This window comes from Vitis riparia, chromosome 15, assembly GCF_004353265.1.
Source record: "Vitis riparia cultivar Riparia Gloire de Montpellier isolate 1030 chromosome 15, EGFV_Vit.rip_1.0, whole genome shotgun sequence".
Classification (NCBI taxonomy): Eukaryota; Viridiplantae; Streptophyta; class Magnoliopsida; order Vitales; family Vitaceae; genus Vitis; species Vitis riparia.
The window spans coordinates 6,472,328-6,499,292 of NC_048445.1; the positions used below are offsets into that span (position 1 = coordinate 6,472,328).

Sequence of the window (26,965 nt, forward strand, 5' to 3'; positions counted from 1 at the left end):
ATTGGAAACCTTTTGTTGGGGGTTCGAATCCCCCCAACAGCAGGATAAAAAAGGCTCAATTTTGAGCTTTGACAGTTGACCACCTGCGTTGATCAAGGGTTGACTGGCGATATATCCTTACTATATGCACACAGCAGGATAAAAAAGGCTCAATTTTGAGCTTTGACAGTTGACCGCCTGCGTTGACCAAGGGTTGACTGGCGATATATCCTTACTATATGTCGTGTCGGCACCCACCGATATTTCGCCGAAATATCGCCTAGTTTCGGCGATATTTTCTTCCTTGCCTAAAACTAGAGTTTGAAATATTAAGTGCTCACAAGTAGAAGAGCGTTGAGGGAAAAGAGTGATGCCAACGGTGGTATTATTTTTATTGAAACCCATACATGAGAGAATTTTAATGGGTTAAGATATATTTTTAAATGAGTATATATCAAATGAAGGCACACGCATAGGTTAAATTTAATTGATGAATACTTGTGGTGAAAATGAGTAAAACATAAAAGTTGAAGGAAATGATTTAAAATGAGTATATTGAATTAAACAAATGGGTTGAGTAAGGTAAAAGAATATCGAAAACAGAATGGAGATGAATAGAGTAACAAAATGGATAAGGGGCGAGGCATGGGGAAGAAAGTAGGAATCACGTGTATGGCATGATTAGGCAACCATAAAATAACAGGACATGAGAAAAGGCGGCATACCGTGGTTGTGTGGCCATGGCAGATATTGTAGATGCTGTTGCTCTTGCTTAGAAGCCTGAAGGGAGGGGAGGGGAATGAATATTGTAGAAGAAGCCTGTCTGTTATTTATAGGGTTACTTGCTCCCGGAAGACTTACGGTTTGCAGTCCTACTACATTTTGACGAATCAGTTTGGAAATTTCCCAATTTCCGACTATTGTTGTACTTGTAGGTGTTGACCGCCAATCCAGAAAGCCATGCTTGGATGGATGTTGAATTTTTGTGCGTCTAGCTTAATGCTTTGTACTTGCTTTTTTTTAAGGGTATCAAAGTTTTAATAAATATATATAATATTTTTAATTTTGAAACGATGTGGGATAAATAATTTTCATTTCTTTTAAAACTGCAGATAGCACAATATCAAAGACAAAAAAAAAAGAAAAAAAAAAACTATATATCAGAAAAGAAAACTAACTCAAAAATAAAAAAATATATTACAATTTAAGAACCCCTATACACAAAAATAAAAATATAACTCATTGCTACAATCAAATAATGTAAATCATTAAATACTAACTAATAAGTGATTTATTTTATCATTATTTTTTTATACTTTATTTGCTTAATATATCTTTTCTTAATTGATGTAAGTTGGGATATACTTCTCTTTTATTTTTAATGTTTTAATTTTATCCTATAATTTTATAAATGAAAAATAAAGATAAAATTCACAAATGTATATATATAAAGATGTCAAATAAAAGATTTCATATTTCAAAAGTTTTAAATAGATAGAACTTTATTATCAAATTTTATTATTAAGTTTTGAAGGTGGAAAATCATAATAAGATATAATGTTTAACTTCTGCAATCACTTTAAAAACTACTTTGTTTATCATTTATCAATATTTATTACAAATTTATAAATTTACCAAAAATTCTTCATCAATTATTACTTTTTTATTTAAATATTTTGATCATTTCACTTAAAATTATACAATAATCTTTTATCATCTTTTCTACCATATGCTAAGATATGAATAATGAATGGTAAAAGTACAAAATAATAATAATAATAAGAATAATGAATACATTTTGTTTTTATTATTTATTTTTTACTATTAGTAACGACTCGATACCTTTGCACGAGGTTGAGGTTATGGTGATGGTAGTGCATCAAATAGCATTTCCCTAATAGGTGAATTTAGGGCTTTTTATATAATGTTAGGAAACTTAAGAAGTAGGTGATTTTAGGGATTTTTATATAATGTTGGGGAACTTGGAAGTTGGAATTTAGGACAAAACACAACTATCTATCTATATATATATATATATATATATATATATATATATATATATATATATATATATATATATATATATATATATATATATATATATATTATAATTTAAAAACCCTTATACAAAAAAAATTCTACACCACCATGAAATGCATTTAAAAAGAAAAAGAAAAAGAAATCCTTATTATAGTCTAATAATGAAACCATCAACCCATACTACTTATTAAGTGATTTATTTAACCTTTAATTATTTTTCCTATTTTTTATTTGCATAGTATATCATCCCTTAATTAATGTAAGTTGGAATGCACTTTTTTCTTCTTAACTTTAATTTTGTTTTTTCATTTTAGAATAGAAAATAAAGACGCTTAATTAATATAAGTTGTGATATACTTTTTTTTCGTATTTTCTAAGAATTTTAATTTTTTATTTAATTTTAAATAAAAAATAAATATACGAGTGATGATAAAATTTACAAAACAATAAAATACAATGTTTTACTATCAAAACAACATTAAAAACAGCTTCTCCCATCAAGATATCAATAATATAACCATGGTGGATGAAGTTACTAACAATGGCCCACTTGATTCTTTTAAGGTATAGTGGGAAATGAGATTTAGGCCCCACTACAATTTTGTAATGCTTAAGAAAAGTAAAAACACATCACACCATGAGATAAAATATTAAATGGAAAAAATATTTTGTCCCCATTGATGTGGGATAAATTCTTTTAAATTAAGTAAAAAGAAAATATACACACATTTTAAACTTATAATAATTTCCAACCACTAAAAATTAATTTTTTATATAAGTAAAAAATACTAAGGACAATACTAGGCTTGTCTAATAATATTTTGAAAAACATTTCTAATAGTTTTTTTATAGCAGATTTTAAAAATGCTTTTCAATTATTTTTAGGAATAAAATTATTTTACAGCTCGGAATATGAAAATAATTTTCTCATCTTATCTTTTATTTATTTACATGCATTACAAAAGTTTTTAAAAATATTTTTCATATTTTTAATTGTTGTTCATAATATTTTTAAAAATTACTTATTTTTAAATTTTCTTAATAGGTTATGTTTCTTAAGATTTTTGTCTTTTAAAAAGTTCGTACATGTCTCATAATCCCTCTTGGCTGATGTCGTGTAGAAGAATCAACTTTCCCACCAACAGTATAAGAAATTCAAATTATTGACTATAATTCATAATGTCTAGGGAGATTACAGCTTCTATAGATTCAACAATTGATAAGTCTACTTGTTTAGATTATTCTCCCTACCCAGTTATCCCACTTTTGGATTTACTTTTGGTGCGCTTGGTTTATAACTCATCTTTTTGTTTTACTTATTTTCAATTTTTTAAGGTTTAGATAGAATTAAAAAAAAAAAAAAATCTTTTGTGCCATAACTTGATTATGTTTTTATTCTCATTTTTTCAATGAGAATGTAAATTATGTAATGAGAAATTAGATATTTTTTGGTAGAATTGTAAGAAGTGCATTGAGTCGGGAAATTTATTGGGGTCCGTTTGTGTTTCACTTCCTGAGAGATGCAGTTAAGTGAGCCTATAATAAAAAGATAGGCATGTAAACGGACCATGCTGGCCCGACCATTCTTAGGTTGGCCTAGTGGGCCTTCGGAATTGCTCCAATGTCTACTCACTTTCCCTAGGTCATAAGTTGTGCAATTTTTTTTAAAAAAATTGTTTATGTTAGTATAATGTTTGTCTCTTACAAAAATTGAAAATTGAAAATGGGTGAAATATAATTAAACAATAAAAAGAAAAATAAGTGAAACCCAATAGATGAAACTTAGTACGTGATAAATTTTGGAAATAATACATTTACTTGATAATTATTTGAAAAACATAAAAATAAAATTGACTTATGTTATCATAATAACAAATAATATATCCATTTGAAGTTTGAACCTAACAATCATATGAAAATTGCATTATTCTTCTAAAATTGAGAAGTACTGTTGCCTTGAAATTTCACTTGGAAGAGAACGCCCAACATTATAAGGAATAATGCATAAGCTTGAAATACAATGGAGGAACTTAATCCTTACACTTGCTCACTGTGATGCCAAGTAAATGAAATTACTTTGAGTGTTTAATCAACAAGTTATTAATGAAATTCAGTAACAAAACAAGAAAATACTCAAAACCTTCTCAATAATGAAACACAAATACGATGCTAAAATTAATTAATGAATACCTATATTTTTGGAGTGAGTATATGATGATGAAAATCGATGAAATATAAAAATTAAAATAAATGATTTAAAAGGAGAGTGTATTGAATTGAATAAATGGTTTAAGTTAAGAGAACATGATTAAAAACAGAATGGAGATGAATGGAGGAACAAAATGGGAAAAAGGCATGAGACAAAAGAAGTTGAGCAGGAATCATGCGCATGGCATGATTGGACATCCATAAAATCAAAGTTTTTTTAAGCCATTTGGGATAAATAATTTTTATTTCTTTTAAATTACTGAGATAACATATTATTACAGACAAAAAAACAAATATATATAGAAAAAAAAAGCTTACTCAAAATTTTTTTTTAAAAAAATTTAAAATCCATACTATAATTTAAAAACTCTTATACAAAAAATCTCTACACCACCATAAAATGTATTTAAAAAAAAATGAAAATATCTACTACATTCCGACAACATAAACCATTAACACATAATACTAATTTATGCATAATTTATTTTATTATTAATAATTTTTTTTATTCTTCCTTAATGTATCTCCTCTTAATTAATGTAAGTTAGGATATGCATCTCTTTTATTTTTAACATATGTAATCTTGTCATTTAATTTTACAAATTGAAAATAAAGATATATTCATAATAAAATTTATAAAAAAATAAATATATCCAAGAAAAGATTTCACAGTTTAAAACGTTTTTGATAAATAGAAATTTTTTATTAAATTTTATTATTAAGTTTTAAAGGTGGAAACAAATAATAAGATATCATGTTGTACTAATGCAGCCAGATTAAAAAATAGTTCCTCCTATATTATTTATTGATATTTACTACTAACTTGTAAATTTACTAAAAATTTCTCAACTATTATAACTCTAAACATTTTGGTCATTTTAGTTAAAATCATGCAACGTAGATAACTTCTATCATATGCTAATAGGTGAAGTAAAACTGTAAAACTACGTAATAATAATAATAAATTTTACCACTTTATTTCCATTATATTTATATAATTTTTTTATAATAAATTTTTATTTATTGAGTAAGTATTATTTTTTTAATTCTATTATTTAACAAAAATACTCTCAAAAGATATTTTTAAAATAAAAATAAAAATTTACTTTAAATAATGTGTTAAGAGTATTATTATTATTATTATTTTTTTTCATTCTCATCAAACATTAGCGTAGAAATAAATAATCATTCTAAGTAATCTTACAAAACACAAAAATTAAAACCACTAAATTCATTCATATTCATAGATAAATAAGAATTGAAATAAAATATTCAATCTTATGTCCCATTTTCAGGTACCAAATATAACTTTATAATAATATAGCACTTAGGATTTTTTTTTTATTCATAAGACGTTGAAAGACAAAATAAAAAACAAAATGTTAAATATTAAATTTTACTGTTTAAAAATAAATAAATAAATATATAAAGTCTAAAAACTATTTATTTTTCAAAATTTTTCTTTTATTTAACCGTCATAATTTTCAATTTATTCAGTATAAAATTTAATAAATTGGAATGTAAAATTATATTTGGGACTAAACCCAAAAGGAGAATAGTCCAATTAATAAACTTTAAAGTTTAAAATGAAATAAATGGATTTCAATTAACCAAAAAGTTGGTATAAAAAAGAATTGAGATGAAAGAAATTCTTTCCTTTGTTTGGTGTTTTAAGGGAAGGGACAGAAAAGAATTTTTATTTTTCTTATTTTAACCGCACTTAAATCGTAACACTAATATTTATTTTGAAAAAAAAAAAAACCAAGTAATTTAATTTAACCAAATAAAATAAATAAATAAGTTAACACAAGCCCAAACCAGGAAGGGACGTCCTCCCATGTGCATGGACATGGGCATGCCCGGTTAAATGATTTTTGGTTTAATTTTTTCTTGATTCCTGACGAAAAATTATGAGGAAAAAACATTAAAAAAAAAGGGTAAAAAAAAAAAAAAGATCTAAAGTTAATAAATTATTATTTTTATTTAAAGTTATTTGATTTATTTAAATTATTTTTTGTAAAAATAAATAATTTTAAAATACATAAATTTTTTAAATTAATTATAATTATATTTAATTTTATTACGTATTTTTTTATGGTGAAACTAAACATAAAAAAAAAAAAAAAAAAAAATCTTAACTTTTTTCATTTGTCCTTTGTAGCACTTTTCATGAACCAGATGTAGCTTTAGATTTAATTATATATTTCTTTTTGTTATATTAGTTCCATAATAAAATATATAATGTCCATAGGATCCATAAATAACTATATATATATATATATATATATATATATATATATATATATATATATTCAATAAATGTAGACTTCCTAAAAGTTGCTCAACCTATACATGCCTTCATTGATTTTTGTGGTGTTAATATGTTTTAGTCTTTTTAACATTTTTCATTGTCAGGGAATATAGAAAATGAACTGGGAAAGATAAGAAGAGTGATTGGAAATTTGAAAAGAGAGTTGCAAAAATTTTAGTTATATTTCCTCTGCAACCAAACCTTAAAATGAGAATTGAGATCTTTGAATAGTGTAATTCTTGACGAGGCCCCTTTTGCTCTTTCTTCTTTCCTTTTCTTGCACATATCTTCTAAATATACCTCCTTCGGTTACCCTATATGTAAATGTAAGAAAGAGAAGAATTAGTTGTTTCTAATGATTTATACCTCTAGTCTTCTTATCAAGATTAGCATAAGCATTAACTAATCTCTCATATTATTATTATTATTATTATTATTATTTGACTTATTCGTTATCCTCTTTCATTCTTCTATTTTTAAATATTATATCAGTTAAGGTTGATGATGCAATTGTTGTGCATTTGTATCTCGATGCCTAGGTTGAGCCAATGCGGCGCCCGAAATTTTTTGCTCTGGTGCCAAAGCGACCTAGAGTGGCCTCCCCAGGATTCGTACTCAAGAGGGATTGATAGAAACATCGTTTCCTTGTAAAATATTTATTACAATATCTCAATTTTGAAACCACTTCCAAATTTATGATAAAAAGTTCTCAAGATAACTTTTAATTAGATTATTTCAAAGTATATAAACTTGTAAATATTTATTAAATTGTCATATTTTTAAATATTACTCTAAAAATTAAAATAAATAATAAATAAAATCTTCCTTAAAATCAATTTAATATTCAAATAGTTTTTATTTTATTTTTATTTTTTCCAAATTGTAACTATTATTTTAATTTATTTTTCATTTAAAACTGAATACATTACCGTCCAAATTTATTAAAAAGCAACATTTCAACCCCCAAATTTATTAAAAAGTCAATCAACAAATTTTTTTTCTTTCTAATTTTTATTTCTTGAATTTTAATAATATAATCATTTCCTGTAGATGAAGCTCTTTTTGTATTTCTATTTCATCTAATTCTTTATATATATATATATATAAACAAAAAGTAGATAAAAATTTTATTATTTTTAGTTTTATTTTAATGTTTTATTTATTTTTATTTTTTACTATTTTTCATTCTTACCATCAATTTCATTCTTTTCATTAAACTTTTTATATGGTTTCCAATTTTTAATGTTTCTTTCCTTTTTTACTTGTCAAAATTGAAATAAAGAGAGAAGGACATTTCAGTCATTAAAAAAAAGCTGGACTGACGAAGCATGAGAGACGTTTCTTTCAAACGACGAGGGTGCTTTGGTAATTGTAAAGCTGAGATCTAACTGGTGGAAGATCCGCCACGTCAGTCACACTTTAGGGTGGCTTAGCACTTTCAATCTACACACCAGATTTTTTTATAGCACGTGGAAGCGGCTGGTTGGACCATTTTTTCATGGACAAAGACTATAATTCACTACACTATCTATGGTAAAAGCGCCCTACGACGCCGTTTTGACTCCACCAAAACTACATTACCATGAACCCAACTTTGAGGACTGTAAAGAAAAGACCCCACATAAATCCAAATACACAATAGAATTAATGATAGACAACAAATGGATTGAGGAGAACTTCCAAACTACATTCACTCTCCAAGCTTAGAAGCTTATGGAATTTCAATTCCATATAGAGATAATCAGCTACAAACCAATTTTCTAGTCTTACAAGCAAATAAAGAATAGCTTACAGCCCTTTTAATAAAATTGATTTGACTTCCTAAATGAATGGTAATCTTAACAAACTTGCCACCAGAATCAGATATCCCAAACCTCCCCTACTTGTAAGAAGTTATGAAAGAAACACTCAGACTGTACCTTCCATGACCTGTGACATCTGGCATGAAAGACCATGAGAAATGGGATGATCCTAATGAGTTCCAATAAAAGGGTTCTTGGTTTGCTCGAAAGAACAAGAGGATTTTGAACAAACTAAGGAAAAAAACATCAATTTTGTCTTGTTTGGCAGTGTAAGCAGAGGCTGCCCAGGGATGTTGTTGGTATCCAATTTGATGCATACCATGGTTGATGTTGTTCAATGCTTTGATTGGAAGGCTGGAAGGCTGGTGCAGATGGACATGGGGCTAAGTTGATATGCAATCTAGCCAGGCATGTCCTTAAGCATGGTTCACTCATTCATATGTCATCCCGAAGTTAACTTTAACCCTTTTGAGGGATATAAATTGAGGCATTTGATTCTATAATGGATGCTATTATTATCTATGTCCCAGGTGCTTCAATGCTCTCCAGCTATATCTTAACAGTTATTCCATGTCTAAGAATGAATTATAATATAACAAGACATAGTTTCTTATCGTATGTTTTTGGCTGATCAACCAAGGCTGACTAAAGGAGTCCAGAGCCTCTGCCATGACCATATCACCTAGTTGGAAACCGATAGTCATTCCAGAAGTCTATTGATTCACCATTTCCCACAAGGTTCCAGGGAAAAGACAATAATTTAAACCAACTTAGGAAACCTTTAATGTTCATTGCCTAGAGTTAGAAACAACCTTTTGTTTTAAAAAGGATGTTGTCAGGATTTATATGATACACTAAGTAAAGCTCTAAACCTGAGGCTAAGATTACAGTTAAGTAGAACAAGCAATGCTTACAAAAGAGTAGAACCCAAACCAATTTGAAATAAGCTCTTCCAATAAAATTGATTACTCCATTACACTTAAATTTTTTGTTAACATTTATTTCCCTGTTGGTCCAAAGACAAAAGCATGCCACATAAGGTTTTGTCCTCAATGGAGTTGGGGATTCAATCTTTGTACAAAACAGAAAGATTTCATCAAGATGGGCTTATCGTTAAAGCTAAAACATTCTAAAAACATTGTACCCCAAATACCTTGAATTCTGCATATTCTTTGAAACAACCGGCATTAGAGAAGGTTACAATTCTAAATTTAAAAAGGTCATCTGATTTTCTGCCAAGTGCATGGTTAAAAATATTGGATTCAAGCCAAGACAACCCTCAAATATCCAACAACCAAAGGCATGCCAAATGGCAACAGATCACCTCTATAAACATCTATTTCTAAAGGGAAAATCCTAGGCTTCTTTTGCTGTTCTAAATAACAAGACATGGCTAGCCACTTTGAAAAACAGAACACATATCATAACAGAGATTCACCCCCACGCCTTAATTTAGAAAACTAGCTCACCCCACTTTAAGGGTGGTGTGTTGCTGATCCTCTCTATACAAATCTCTAGTCCTTTTTTTATTTGAGACACCAAATTTCCACAACCTACATTCAGTACTTTCCAATGGCATCATCATATATTCACCTTCTCTAGGTTTTCTATGTATTTGGTACTAGCAAATACACTAATTAACTTCCCATTTCCTGTGATACTTGGTTGATCTACACATCTAAATATAAGTAGTAATGTTGCATTATGTTCTTGATTCTTCTCAGGTGTTGATGCAGTGATTTTCACATTACAAAATAGATGCAGGAAAACTCTATGGCAGGGGATCACACCTGGATCTGGAAAACCTCAACTAATGGATGGCAGGCTTGAATTAAGACCAGGTCAATCAGTAGATATCAATGCCACACAAGGGTGGTCAGGCCGTTTTTAGGGCCGCTGTAGCTATTCATTTGACAACTCAAGATAGGGAAGTTGTGTACCACCAGCAACACTTGCAGAGTTTACCCTTGATAGCCCTGTAGATTTTTATGATGTTAGCCTAGTTGATAGATACAACATGCTAGAGTCGATATTCCCTTCCGGCGGGTCTGGTGAGTGCAAGGCAGTCACATGTGTTTCAGACTTGAATCAGAGATGCCCCAAGGACCTGTAAGTTCTAAGGAATGGTACTGTTGTAGCTCGTAACAGTGCATGCACGCCATTCAACAAGCCTGAGTACTGCTGCTCTGGCGCCTACAGTACTCCTGAGACCTCCAAGCCAACAGAGTATTCTAAAGTGTTCAAGGCTTCTTGTCCTACATCTTATAGCTAGGCATATGACGCCCAACAAGCACTTTCACATGCAAAGGAGCTACTTACTTGATCAGATTTTGTTAAAATTTATGTCGCATTACTCTGAGAAAAGAAGAACCCTTACATATACAGAACATTTGGACATCATATAAGCACAATCCAATGATGATATGTTTATACTATAGGTAAGCAATATGTTTGGACCTTATGAAAGTAGATTGGATTGAAATGAATTCCAGTACACTTGTGAACACAAAGAAAACCCAGATTCATGATTCTTATTGTTATGGATGATGGACTGGTTATTACTTGGGATTTATCTCTGTTGTTATTAAGTTTGCTCTGCTTTCCTAATGATTAAGATGTAACTTTTAGGTAGAACACTGTTGGGAAAGCTCAAAACCTCAAACCTCAAAAGTTATTCAACCACCCAAACAACTGCCGAAAGCGACCCACATAGTTCAAAACAGAGCACACTCTTAAGTTTAAAGTATCAAAGTTATGCACCATATTCTTCCAAAGTACCTTTTGCTAAGCTTCTTTCTCTCAGGATGTTTTTCTATGATTCAAATTAACATTCAAGAAATTGGAGTTTGGCATTTTTTGTCATTAGTTGGAAAGAGTATTCATTTCTGGCAAGTCATTGCTTGTGCATAGAGGGACGAAAATAGATCCTAATTGTTGTAGTTGTCTTTACCATTATGAAGCCAATACAAATAATCCTAAACCACCATCATGCAAGAGAGATATCTGGAGTATTTATAGGGTAATTTCCTTAATCAAAATGAAGACAAGGTAGATGAAGTAGAATGGTTAATTAAGATTTAAAACATGAGTAATAATAGAGGTGACGAGTTTATCTCTATTGCAAAGTTGAAATCATTCCCTAGATTGCATTGGATTTGGTGTAGTAGAGATGAACTCAATTTTAGACAAAATAATCCAACTTCTTGTCAGATCACTGAAAAACTGCTAGAATCTAAGTAGATCATGAGAAAATTCAATTCTTTGAAGTCAAGATACTGCCTATGACTTTTGGGTTAAAACCTATAAGATTGTTTGGTGGATTCCACGTGATGAGGACCAGTTCAAACTAAAATCAACGGGTCAAAAATGAGATAAAAGGTACTATAGCTAATTAATGTATAAATGAATCATAGTAATTGTTTGAAGTAACAACATTCTGGAAGAAGAGAAAGTTTGACACTGGAGAGAAACAAAATGACAAGACCATAAATAACTTACAGTAAGTGTTGCTCCAAGACATCAATGTGTGGGCCCTCTGAAGAAATCCGATGATGATCAAGAAGCCAGGCGGTTTCAGAACTTGAGAAACCCCATCAACAGAGACTGCAGTTTCAACCATAAAAATTGCCATTGATCACAAAGCAATGGAGGTATAGTGCCCACAATCACTCAATTCACAACCTCCTTAGGCTCTATCTAAATGGGAATGTGTCATGCATGGAGAATTGAGAACTTTGCGCTTCATAATGTTTAAAAATAATAATAAGGAGATGATTCTTCAATTTTGAGCTCTTATTCGTCTTGAATAGATCAATGAGCATTCAATTGTTCAGCACCCAGGAATCTCCTCTTCCTCTAATTCCTCCACTGGAAAAACTCTACCAAGATCTGAACAATCTATTCTTTCTTCAGATTTCACTTCCTTGGAAAAGTAACCTTCCCAATCAAGAAAATCATCAGGATTAATTTGAGCAATTATATCAGAGTATGCATCAAACAAGACTTGATCAAAATCAAAATCCATGTTCTCGCCTGGTTCCTTCTTCTGGGGGGCTGGACTGTGGCTTATTAGCTTCTGTCGATGTCACATGCTTCATGAGATCTTAGAATCTAAGGATTTGAAGAACCACCATGTTCTTCTATTTCCTTTTCCCTGAATGAAATGCCTTTTGGACTTAGGTGATCAATGGCAATAGATTTCCTAAGCTCTGGTTGATGACGACAGGGATTGGCATCTTTAATGACATTGAAATCATAGCTATGTGAAGGGAGGAAAACATGAATCAGAGGCTACTCCAGAATAACTAAACTGGCTAATTGATGTCTTATTGGAGCTCTTATATCCAACTCATAGAAAGGTGACCTGGGGCCCTGCAGTGACATGGAAGGATTAGATTTTTTTTTCAGATAGAATTTTTTCTTGTTCACGAGGGGAAAAAATGTTTTGATGGTGTTTTTTTTTTTTTCTTTTTTTAATACTATAAAGCAAGGAAAGTTATATACAAGGAAATGCTACAGGTGGAAAATATTTGAGCAGACATCAAGTAATGGCTGGAGTTCTGGTGGAAATAGTAGAAAATTATTTTCGTAGGTAACATGGGTGCAGTAGAATTGAAGGCCAACAGAAACCCAAATAGAGCATCCACCAATAACCCAAATCAGTCCCAACCCAGGATGCTCATTTCCCAAATTCAGGGAAAAAAATGTAAATTCAGGTATTTTATTAACAGACCAGTTGGGGGACCAATTATTTTACCCACCATAAACCATTATTTGAACCAAAGAACCAGAGAGACAAGTATAATTTTTTGGTTGGCAATGCACTGCATGTTGCAAGTTGAGCAAATCCTAGCCTCTCAATTTCAAAGATTTTAGCAGCAGTGCCTAGCATAAATGGACCATCTCCAAAGAGGACGGACAATAAACCACAGTAAAAAAATCCAATTAACAAATGGTGCATGGATGATGTGCTATTACTTAGCTGACATTTTGGCTCATGGCCTCAACACTAGCTCAATGCAATCCAATAATAAAGTTGGGTTCAGCACAGTCAACAAGTCAACAACTATGAATCAGCAAAGAAAAGGAAATACCTTTGGATATTTACGAATGAAAAATTTGAGACAGTCCAATTGCTCTCAACAAATCGGCTTGAGCTTATGATTCCACGGCCCAGGCTTTAGATGGTTCTCAATTACAGATGAGAGGGTTGACAGTCAACAAGTCAACAACTATGAATCAGCAAAGAAAAGGAAATACCTTTGGATATTTACGAATGAAAAATTTGAGACAGTCCAACTGCTCTCAACAAATCGGTTTGAGGTTATGATTCCATGGCCCAGGCTTTAGATGGTTCTCAATTACAGATGAGAGGATTGAGTTTTCATTTATTCTGTCATAACATTGAATGAATCAATGAAACAATAAAATTTGATAGAGTAGGAAGACTATTATAAAAGCTCTCCTGAAGATAAGAATAGATAAGAGAGCTCACCCATGGTTGAGTAAAACAATGTCTATTGAATGAAACCGCCATTCAATCGTCCAAGTAATGCATTTATCTCTAGCAAAAAAGATATGAAAATTGTAATGCTAAGAACTGAAAAACAATTCTTAATTTATTTATTAAAAAAAAAACAAAATAAAGGCCAAAGACGATTCATTGAGTTCAAAAACTAGTTTGACTACTAATTTTTTAAATAACAGTGATATGAAAACAAAGCTAGAAAATAGAAACTGCATGTAAAACATAAATCATATCAAATTCAACTAACAAACAACCCATAAGTGGACATGTAGTAATCTTCCTTAAAACTAAAGACAACTAGTTATCTCATGAATACATGATTACCTTTGGTTGTATTCAGATTTATTTTTCTCCCTCTTCGACATTCTACTGGGGAGAAATAGGAGTTTCGTCCTATGACTCTGTGTAGCATTACTAAGGCCTTGAGGATGGGATGGAATCTTAAAATGAGAATGTCTGCACAAATTAACTCTTGTTCTCTGAGCCGATTCTGCGACTCTCTTCACTTCCTCGAGCAAATTATAATCTACCAAAAAAGAAAATCAAACTGCAAAAAAGGTAAGTGAAATCTGAAGACAACACAACAAACTTCCTTAACAATATTATAATTTACCCATAATTAAAAACTCAAAATCAGAAAATGAGTACCAAAATCTGAAGAAAAAGTGGCAACCTTCTTCACATAAATTAACAATCAACCCATGAAAAAACTTTGAAACCCTAAATTTGTATCGAAACTTTGAAATTTGAAGACAAAACATTCAACTTCCGCAAACCAATTACAAATCGCATAATACTACACAAAAAACCTTCAAAGCAGCCAAAAGGTATGAAATTTTTTTATTAAATAAAAACATACCTGTGAAGGAATGGACAAACCAGCAAAAGAGAACACTGTAATATGAAGACCAAATAGAAAAATTCCTCAAGCTAATTACAATACAGCCTTAGTGACCATCTTCAAAATGGCGAAACATATCAAAATTTCAAGGGAAAAAACAACAGAGCCTTCCTCAATAGTAACCGAAATCCACTCATGACAAATCTTCAGAAAGGCCAAATGGGTAGTGAAAAGAACAAAATCGGGAGAAAAAAATTACCAGATAAGAGGAGATTATCGTCAAATTGAGAGTGGGGAACGAACTGGGTCCGCTGCCTCTTGCCCGTACACCTAGTTTGTTGCTTGTGAGCTTTAACAAGGAAGACTACAGGAGCGCACAAAGCAACCTGGGCATGTGTGCTTTGATAGATTCAATTTGCACTCCTTTGCACAAAGGTGGGTGTTTAGAGTTAGGGCTGTTGCAGGTGAGTCTTCTCGTTCTTCCATTGGCGAAAGGTTGAGGGCATTAAGCAGTGTTTTCGGAAGAAATGACCATTGAATGGGAAAAAGAAATTCCAAAGGTTTTATCAGCCGAATTTTTGATAAATTTATGGTAAATTAAGAAAAAATATTTGTAAAAAGTGGTACTTTAAAAAAAAATGATAAAATTATGGCAATTGGTGCCACAATTTCAGTATATTATTCTTAAAATGTATCTTAAAAACATAATTTTAGTATATTATCGTAAAATTAAAAGTTCAAAATATTACTTCTTTCATTTCACTTTTTTTCTATTATTTCTTTCGAGATATAACTCTATTTCATTTTTTTTCTTTTTTTATGTAAATTAATTTATTTGTTTCATGTTTTTTTTTTTTAAATAATTTCTTTTATAATTATTTTATATACATGAAGAGTAGTTCATTTGTAGAGGTTTGTTTTCAAAGATTATAACAAAGAAAAAGCAATCGAAAATAAATAAACATTAAAAATAAAAAAATAAAAAATTGAAAATAAATAAACTTAATTATTTACATAAAGTCATTGCCTTGATCCATTTATAATTTTATACAAATTTGAATAATTAAATAAACATTTGAAAAGAAATGCAAAAGATTAAAAAAAAAAAATTTCAAATTTATCATTTTATCTATTAAATTAAATCAAAGTATCTTTATCATTATAATTTATTATTAAATGTTAAAACAGATAAATTATTGATATTTTTAGGTAATTTTACCTTAGCGCCTAAAAAAATATGGTTGGTAAGAACTTTTATTGAAAACATGATTTTATTATTTTACTTTTATTATTTTATATTGAAGTATTTTCAAAACATGATTTCAATAAAATGTATTAAACTTGTGTCTTCAAAATACGATTTCATTAATTTATACACTTTACATTGAAGTCATGAATTGAAAATACAATTTCAGTATTTTTACATTAAAATTGTGTTTCAAATACATGATTTCAAAAAAACATACTAAAATCGTGACTTGATATCTATGTTTTGTTGGCACAATGTGCCATAGATTTGGAAATATTTTTTAAACTACTATATTTTGAAAAATAAATTTTAAAATTATGGTATTTAAAAAAAAAAAACCCTTTACTAGCCAAAAATGCCCTTTGACTTGACCCAAATAAAATTTTCTTTTACTGACTCATGCTGGGTAATACTTATGAGATTCAAGAAAAAGAAACATACTATATGAATAGATTTGGGAAAGTTTGAGATGAAACAAATTGTTTTTTCTCACTTTCTTTATTAGAATAAAACCTAAACTTTTTGGTTTTTTTTTTCATTCAAATGAAAATATCAAATAAAAAAATATAAGTTGAAAAAAAAGGCCAAAAAAAAAAGAGGTAATTTGATTTCAATTAAGTCCCAAAAGAAAATAAACAAATCCCTATGTTTGGATTGAAAATTTTGAAGACAAGAAATTAAATATTTATATGTATAGTATAATATAATTTTTTTATTGTCCTTAGAAAAGTTAAAGAAAAATACTAAATTACTAAAAAAAATATCATTTTTGTAATCTTATGATGTTATGTTTAGTTCCAAGAAAGTATTTAAAAATAAAAATAAAAAATGTTTTTCTTAATAATTTTAATTATTTTAATTAAGTTTGTTCATTCACTTTCCAAAATTTATATATATATATATCCCAAATAAGCATGAACTTAAGGATGCAACTATATTTCAATTTTAAAACTATTTCCAAATTTACAATATTTTTTATAATATTAATTACAAATTATCTTTTGAAAAAATTAATTTCAGATAAAATATGGAAGTTATCTTTTCAAAAGAGAAAGTAGATTTGAAATTATTGATTATCTTACTTTAAAATAAAAAATAAATTATTTATTATTTGAAGGTTATAAACGTATAACACTAATGGGATATGAAATCTTCCTTTGAAAAAGTTGAAAGTGATAGGTTTTACATTATAATTTCATTAAATACATTTTACACCCTAAACTTTTACCTATATTTTACATTTTACCTTCTCACATTCAAAACTCAACATTTTGTCTCCAATTACAAACCCTCCATAAAATCTTTTTTGTATTATAGTTTGAATACTAATTTAAAATCAGGTAAAACCAACTTTGTACGTGTAAAATCCTCTGAACTCTGTGATGGGATAAACGCAAACAATCCACAACCAGATTTTATCCCCTCTTGTGAGAACCTAATAAGAATCAATTTAATAGAGTAACAACAATTCACCCAATGCAACAAGAATATGAACACCAACAATTTTTAATGTGGAAAACCTTCCCAAATGTGAGAAGTAAAAACCACGGGACCCTTAGGCCACTTAAACCCTCCACTAATATAATCAATAGGTTACACAATTCTCTCTAAATGAAACTAGAGATTTACATCAGCCATATCTCAAGACAATTAGTCTTGGCAAATACAAAACAACTTGCATAAAATAATGAAGAGATCTCACCAAAACAGAGTCACTGTTCCCAGACACAAATCACCACTGTTCCAAACTCCAAATCCAATCTCCACCGTTCAAAATGAAGATCAATGAGTTAAGAACGTGATAACCAAAAATCATCTCGATCAGACCACGGATTAATCTCGATCAAAGTTGAAGATCAAAACTGCCCGGGTGAGAAGAAATTCAACAACAAAGATGCACTGTTCATGGACTGAAACAACAACCTTCTGGAACTCCAAATCCGATCTCCACCGTTCAGATTAGAGATCAATGAGTTGAAAATCTCTCTTTCAAATTTCAGGTTGATCGGACCACACACGAAGCGGGATCGGCCGTTTGATGAAATCTGGATAGTAAAGAGAAGAAAAGAAATCAGCGTTTTTCTTCTCTCTAACTTCAAAAAAATCAATGGCTCTTTTTCTTCTTTTTCTCTCTAACTTTCTCTTCCTTTTTCTTCTTACTCTCCTCCTAGGGCTACAAAGATGAAGAAGAAGAAGAGAAAGCGGTTTCTTCTTTCCTTTTATACATTAAGGCCTAAGAAGCCTTAAATGTTTGGGCTTTGGGCTTTCCTCCACAAGAAGGAAATAACCCAACCCAACAAATCTCCCCCTTTCCGACTATGTGGAGGGACTCACCATCCCAACGATGGAACAACAAACTCCAAGCTTCTCCCTTGGTAGTGTCTTTGTCAACATATCTGAGCCATTGTTATCTGTATGTATCTTCTCAATTTCAAACAAGTTGACATTGAGAGCATCTCTCATCCAATGATACCTCACATCAATGTGTTTTGATCTTGCATGATAGGTAGAATTCTTATTGAGGTGAATAGCACTTTGGTTATCACAGTATACCACATAGCGTTGTTGTTTAAACCCGAGCTCTTGCATGAAACACTTCATCCACAACAACTCTTTACATGCTTCTGCTGCTGCAATGTACTCTACCTCTGTTGTAGAAAGTGCAACACATTTCTGTAGTCTCGATTGCCAAGACACAACACCTCTTAAGAATGTCATCAAATAGCCTGAAGTAGACCTTCTATTATCCACATCCCCCGCCATGTCTAAATCAGTGTATCCAACAAGTATTGGTTTCCCACCTCCAAAAGTGAGTTTCAACTTGGAAGTGCCTCGTAAATATCTCATAATCCACTTGACTGCTTCCCAATGATGTCTTCCTGGATTCGATAAAAACCGGCTAACAACACCAACTGCATAAGCTATGTCTGGTTTAGTACATACCATGGCATACATCAAACTTCCTACTGCTGAGGCATACAGAACTCTTCTCATGTCTTCCTTCTCCTTATTTGTAAAAGAATTATGTCTGCTGCTTAGCTTAAAGTGACTAGCTAGAGGAGAACTAACCATTTTGGCTTTGCTCATGTTAAACCTTGCAAGCACCTTTTCAATATATTGCTCTTGTAACATACATAGCTTCTTGGATGCTCTATCCCGCTCAATTCTGATGCCAAGAATTCTCTTTACTGGCCCTAAATCCTTCACGGCAAAGGATTTGCTTAACTGCTTCTTCAAGTTATCAATTCTTGAAACATTCCTACCAACAATCAAGATATCATCAACATAGAGCAACAATATAACAAAATCATCATCAGAGAACTTCTGCACAAATACACAATGGTCAGAAGTAGTTTTTCGGTAGTCTTGCTCCCCCATAACTGACTCAAACTTCTTATACCACTGTCTCGGTGCTTGCTTCAAGCCATAAAGACTTTTCTTCAGCTTACACACATAATCCTCTTTCCCTTTTAGTACGAAACCCTCTGGTTGTTCCATATAAATTTCTTTGTCTAAATCACCATGGAGAAATGCAGTCTTAACATCCATCTACTGAATCTCCAAATCAAGACTAGCTGCTAAGCCCAAAACCACACGAATAGATGACATCTTAACAACAGGAGAAAAAATCTCATCAAAATCAATATCTTTTTTTTTATTGAACCCTTTGACGACCAATCTAGCTTTGTAACGAGGTTGTGAAGTGTGTTCTTCTTGCTTCACTCTGTAAACCCACCTGTTCTTCAAAGCTCTTTTTTCCTTTGGCAACTTGACAAGCTCAAAAGAATGGTTCTCATGCAATGACTCCATCTCATATTGCATAGCATCAACCCACTTCATCTTATTTTCATCTTCCATGGCTTCCACATAACTTTCAGGTTCTCCCCCGTCAGTTAGTAATACATAGTCATCAACAGAATACCGTCTGGTAGACCTTCTAAGTGAAATATCTGATGGAGCCTCTGTTGCTGGTGACTGCTCATGAACATCATCATCCACCTCAACTTGTGTGGGTGTTTCAACATCACCCATGTCATGTTGGTCATCATGTGCTTCATCTTCAACCTGTGTGGGTGTTTCAACATCACCCATGTCATGTTGGTCATTATGTGCTTCATCTTCAACCTGTGTAGGAAGATTTGTCAGAGGGGCTGGATCTAAATCAATCAAATCACCACTATGCTGAGACTCCATTGGATTAGTCTTCTCAATATCTTGTATAGTATGGTCTTCCATAAACACAACATCTCGGCTCTTACAAATTTTTTCTGCACTAGATCATAAAACCTGTAACCAAGCTCATCCTGACCATAACCAATAAATACACAAGGTCTTGTCTTAGCATCCAGCTTAGATATCTCATCTTTGGGAATATGCACAAAAGCCTTGCATCCAAAGACACGCAAGTGATCATAAGAGATTTCATTATTTCACCAAATTCTATCCGGAACATCAAATTCTAAAGGAACACATGGTGTAAGATTGAGAACATGTACAACAGTATTCAAAGCCTCACCCCAAAAAGATCTTGGCAACTATGATTGCGAAAGTAAGCATCTTACTCTTTCAACCAGTGTCCTATTTATTCTCTCAGCCAACCCATTCAACTGAGGAGTCTTAGGAGGTGTCTTTTGATGTCGAATACCATGTTGTCTACAATACTCATCAAAAGGACCAGAATACTCACCCCCATTATCAGTCCGGATACATTTCAACTTTTCACCAGATTGTCTTTCAACAAGCGCATGAAACTGCTTAAACACGTCTAACACTTGGTCTTTTGTTTTCAAGGTATAAACCCAAATCTTTCTTGAATGATCATCTATAAAAGTCACAAAATATAGAGATCCACCAAGTGTTTTTATTTTCATAGGGCCACACATATCATAATACACTAAATCAAGCATACCTGGCTTCCTTGTATGGTGAAGTGTTTTGAATGCAACTCTGGTCTGCTTTCCTGCTAAGCAATGAGCACACCTCTTCAAAGATCCCTTCTTCATACCAGAAAGAAGATTCTTCTTAGCCAAAATCATCAAGCCCTTCTCACTCATGTTACCAAGCCTGTTGTGCCAAAGCTCAAATGTACTATCATCATCCACTGCATTGATACTGGAATCATTTACCCTTGCCTGCATCAAATACAATGAGGAACTCTTATTTCCTTTTGCTATCACCATAGAACCTCTAGTGAGCTTCCATTAACTATCACGGAAGGTGTTGCAGAACCCTTCATCATCAAGCTTTCCTGTGGATATTAAATTCATGCGAATATCCGGAATGTGTTTAACATTCTTCAAAGTCAACATAGTACCATTACTAGTCTCCAAACGTACATCTCCCATACCAATGGCTTTAGCTGAGCCATCATTACCCATCCTAACACTTCCAAAATCACCGGATGTGTAGGATGTAAAGAAATCCTTCCGAGGTGTAGCATGGATGGAGGCACCACTGTCAATCGCCCAACTGGTTTCCTGGCAAGCAAAATTAACAACATCACTATCATAAACAATAAGGAAATCTGAAGTGGTAGTGGCAACTTGATCATCTTCACCACCATTGTCATTCTTCTTATCCTTCACTTTCCCTTGTTTCATATCTCTCTTCAATTGGCGACAATATTTTTTTATATGCCCTTTCAAATGGCAGTAGTGACACTCAACATTGGCAAACTTGTTAGTCTTGCTTTTGCTTCTATCTCTGTTCTTCGGACCTCTACTCTTACTCCTCCCCCTCTTCTCAGTAACTAAGACATTTGACTGTAAAGAAGAACCTTGTGACTTTCTTCTCATTTCTTCATTTAGAACACAACTCTTAACTAAGTCCATATTCATAATATCATCTGGGGCTGAGTTAGACAAAGAAATTCTAAACGTCTCCCACGAGTCCGACAATGTACCAAGAAGCTACAACCCTTGCACATCTTCCTCAAACTTGATATTCATTCCAGCCAACTGATTAATAATACCTTGGAATGTATTCAAATGATCTGTCATAGGAGTTTCATCTTGATACTTCAAACTCATCATCTTCTTGATTAGAAACAATTTATTATTGCTAGTCTTTTGAGCATATAACTGTTCGAGCTTATTCCATAGACTCCTTGCATGTTTCTCTTCACTAACATGATTGAGAACATTATCATCTACCCACTGTCTGATATAACCGCAAACTTGTCGATGAAGTAAATTCCATTCTGCATCAGTTTTATTTTCTAGCCTTTCAGAAGCAAACACAGGCAAATAATAATCCTTCACATACAATAACTCTTCCATTTTTCCTTTCCAAACATGATAATTGGAACCATTCAAAGTGATCATTCTACTTGTATTGCTTTCCATTGTTCTACACAAGGCACAAATTATCTTGAACCAATGCTCTGATACCACTTTGATGGGATAAACGCAAACAATGCATAACCAGATTTTGTCCCCTCTTGTGAGAACCTAATAGGAATCAATTTAATATAGTAACAACAATTCACCCAATGCAACAAGAATATGAACACCAACAATTTTTAGCGTGGAAAACCTTCCCAAATGTGAGAAGTAAAAACCACGGGACCCTTAGGCCACTTAAACCCTCCACTAATATAATCAATGGGTTACACAATTCTCTCTAGATGAAACTAGAGATTTACATCAGCCATATCTCAAGACAATTAGTCTTGGCAAATAGAAAACAATTTGCATAAAACAAAGAAGAGATCTCACCAAAATAGAGTCACTGTTCCCGGACACAAATCACCACTGTTCCAAACTCCAAATCCAATCTCTACCGTTCAAAATGAAGATCAATGAGTTAAAAATGTGCTAACCAAAAATCATCTCGATCAGACCACGAATTAATCTCGATCAAAGCTGAAGATCAGAACTGCCCGGGTGAGAAGAAATTCAACAACAAAGACGCACTGTTCATGGACTGAAACAACAACCTTCTGGAACTCCAAATCCGATCTCCACCGTTCAGATTAGAGATAAATGAGTTGAAAATCTCTCCTTCAAATTTCAGGTCGATCGGACCACACACAAAGCGGGATCGGCCGTTTGATGAAATCTGGATAGTAAAGAGAAGAAAAGAAATCAGCGTTTTTCTTCTCTCTAACTTCAAAAAAATCGATGGCTCTTTTTCTTCTTTTTATCTCTAACTTTCTCTTCCTTTTTCTTCTTACTTTCCTCCTAGGGCTGCAAAAATGAAGAAGAAAAAAAGAAAACGGTTTCTTCTTCCCTTTTATACATTAAGGCCTAAGAAGCCTTAAATGTTTGGGCTTTGGGCTTTCCTCCACAAGAAGGAAATAACTCAACCCAACACTCTGTTCCTTCTGTTTTTGGAATTTACTCTTTCGTCACATTGGGCATATGTTTTAACAGCTACAAAACAACCAATTTGCTTTTTCTTGAACATGGTCTTTTTCTATGGGCTTGTTCCTCTCTGTAGATGGTTTCACCTCATTATTTTGCACGGCAAGTAAGTAGGGTATGAAGGACCATTTGATTTGTAATGTTCTAAACAACAGTGACATTGGTGTTTGCATATATATCAGATTTTACCAAACACAAAATTGATGGAGAAGATTCCCAGTAAGTCCTTATGTACGAAATCACCTTTGCTGTCGACTGAATTGCAATAAGAACCAAATGGACCAATTCAAAAGTTCGTACTTGGTTCACCCACTCTTATCTGGAATGTCAGAAGTGGAAAAAAGAAAATTCCAGGACACCAAGGGGGGTTTCCTTGATTCTTCCAAATGAACAACCGTGTCCAGTAAACAAAGCTTAAAGCACAGCCTATTGACCAAGGTCAATGTGAAAAATCGATTTTAGGGAATAATGTAAAAGACCTTCACGTCAAAGGGCATCTCATGAAATTGACCAAATAGTAGTGAAGCAGAGTTTTGGGTCAAAATCTCCCATTTATATAAAAAAGTATTGGATATAACCATTTTATGAAATTTATGTTTAAATTAGCCTCTTTGATATTTGATATTACTTAGGAGGCATATCATAGAAATATATTTTTTTTCAAAATTTTAGTTAAAGACTCAATTGGCAACTGAGACTTTATTTTTGAACTAAAGTCGCAGTTGCTAATTGAGACTTTAGTTTTTGAACTAAAGTCGCAATTACCAATTGAGATTTTATTTTTTTAACTAAAGTCTCATTTGACTATTGAGACTTTATTTTTTAACTAAAGCTTCAATTGTCAACTGAGGTTTGAGTTATTTTTTTTATTTTAAAATTTAATTAAAAACTATTAAATTATAATTTATTATTAAAATTTAGAATATATACTTTAATAATAAATTATTTATATTTAAGCTTAAGAATCTAGTATTATGTCAACAAATATAAATTGATAAATAGAAGATATTATAAATTGATATTTTATTTATTAATAAATTTATATAACATAGAAATAAGATATAAAATTATATAATTTATTAATTTAAGATATTTGATTTGTTGTTTTTTAAGATATTAATTTATTTATATTATGATAAATTTATCTTTATCGAAATAATAGTATACTCCTAAATCGTAGTTGCCAATTGAAGCTTCAGTTAATATTTTTTTTTTTTACTTTCAAATTTAATTAAAAACTATTAAATTACAACTTATTATTGAAATTAAAAATATATACTTTAATAATAAATTATTTATATTTAAACTTAAAAATCTAGTATTACTTCAATAAACATAAATTGATAAATATAATACAATAAAATAATAATCTTAAAATAATAAAATTATATGACATACAAATAAGTTATAAAATTTTATATTTTATTAATTTAAGATATTTAATTTGTTGTTTTTTAAGATATTAATTTATTTGTATTATGACAAATTTATCTTTATCGAAATAATAGTATACTCTTAAGTTTTGATATATGGATTTTTTGATAAAATTAGTTAATGAAATTAATTAGAAAAAGTCTACTAAAAAATAAAAATTTTAGTAGTTTCATCAAAGTCACAAAAAATACCCACTAAACATTTATATGCTGGAAAAAAAAAACACATATAATCTCATATGCCTCCACAAATAAAGAACCCATGGATAAATTTGATATAATACAAATAAATTAATATATTAAAAAAACAATAAATTAAATATCTTAAATGAATAAATTATACAATTTTATATCTTATTTATATGTTATATAAATTTATTATTTTAAGATTATTAATTTATTAATAAATAAAATATTCATTTATAATATCTTCTATCTATCAATTTATGTTTGTTGAAGTAATATTAGATTCTTAAGTTTAAATATAAATAATTTATTATTAAAGTATATATTTTTTATTTCAATAATAAATTATTATTTAATAATTTTTAATTAAATTTAAATTTAAAAACAAAATTAACTAAAGTCTCAATTGGCAATTGCAGTTTTAGCTCAAAAATGAAGTCGTAGTTACCAATAGAGATTTCAGTTTTAAAATGAAGCATCAGTTAGCAACTACGACTTCAGTTCAAAAATGAAGCCTCAGTTGCCAATTGAGGTTTCAGTTAAAAAATGAAATCTCAGTTGTCAATTGAGACTTTAATTAAAATGACTAAAAAAAATATTTTTTGTGACTATGGACCCCGCATTTCGCACGTTGCGTTCCCACTCAATGGTGCAACTCGCTTTTTAATTAATTTGGTGAAAATATGATTTTTAGAAAAGACTTGGAGTCGCCACTTATTTTTGTTTTATTTTTTTTAAGGGAAAAACAAAATAAGAAAGAAAAACCCTAAGTGTGACTCCTAAAGAAAAAACAAGTCTATAAAAAATCGAAATGGAAATGTGGGTTGCACCCGCGTGAAAAAGAATTGAAATCAATTTAAGTGGAGGAAATAGTGAGAAAAAAATAGGTTTGGTGGCTATATGAGAAAATGGGAAGAATGGAAATGAACTAATAGTGTTGGGACCCATCATTTAGTTGAGTTTTCCATGCTATGTTATGCTCATAGTCTCAGTTGTGCCATTTCTAGGCGGAAAAACCTAGCTGACCAAATCAAAATTTCCAACCGTCATTATGATGATAATAAGTCAAGAACTCAAAAACAGAGATGGGATTCCAAAACAATGCAGAAATTCTCTAACCCACCATCACAAAATCCCAACAAAAACGAAAACCAGAAGATGTATAAACAAATAGAAAAATATCACCTTTTGAGAAGGAACCCAAATGGAAAAAAACTGAGGAAACCCCACTACATGTAATGACTTCTTCACAACTTCCTAATAAAAAACCACCAGACTCTTAACACCCAAATCTTTTCTCCCAGTCTCATCTTATCCTACACTTTACCTCTCCCTCCGGAATCCGCTTCCACTATTTTTCATCCCCTCTCCTCCCCGGTTTCCATGCTCAACTCACCCATTTTTCTGTTTTTCTTTCAAGCTGCCACCCGCGTTAGTCCAACTCTCTCTTTTCCTCTCCCAAAAAGCTAGATTTCCACTTCTCATCTCTCTCAAGCTACTCACGTTTTCCAGCACTCCCCCCAACAGCTAGCTCAACCCCCCTGTTTTTTTTTAAGCTGCTACTCTTATATTTCCTTTTCTCTTCTCTGCTCTAAAAAAAAACTCTCACCGAAAAGCTCTCTCTGCCTATTTCCTACAGCTACGCTTCAAAAATGAAGACCCTCACTCCCTCCAGCTGCCCCAAGAACCCACTCTCCAAATTTTTTCTTCCCCAAAAAAACTTCACCCAACTCTGTTTGTTTTTTCTTTCTCTCCCAACCGTCTCTGTTTCTTACAGCTCCCCCCCCTTCGAAAAACTCACCCGTTTTTCTCTTTGAAAAACTCTCCCATCACCCGTTCCACTGCTCCCTATCTCATTCTCTGTCCTCTGTTCAAAACCAATCCCATTTCAACCACCACCATGGTGAGGTGGTGGTGTGTTCTTGGCCATGCGTCCCATGCATGTGGCTCCAAAGGAAACCGCCCCCCACTCTAAATCATGCTGTCAGCAAAGTGCTTCAAAAATAATAAAAAAGACTTACTCCA

The 26,965-nt window shown here is 31.4% G+C and overlaps 1 pseudogene; it reads right to left on the reverse strand.

The window, feature by feature from the left end:
* Nucleotides 1-11,707: 11,707 nt before the first annotated feature.
* Nucleotides 11,708-15,223, reverse strand: LOC117931518 (annotated as a pseudogene).
* Between the last annotated feature and the right edge of the window lie 11,742 nt (nt 15,224-26,965).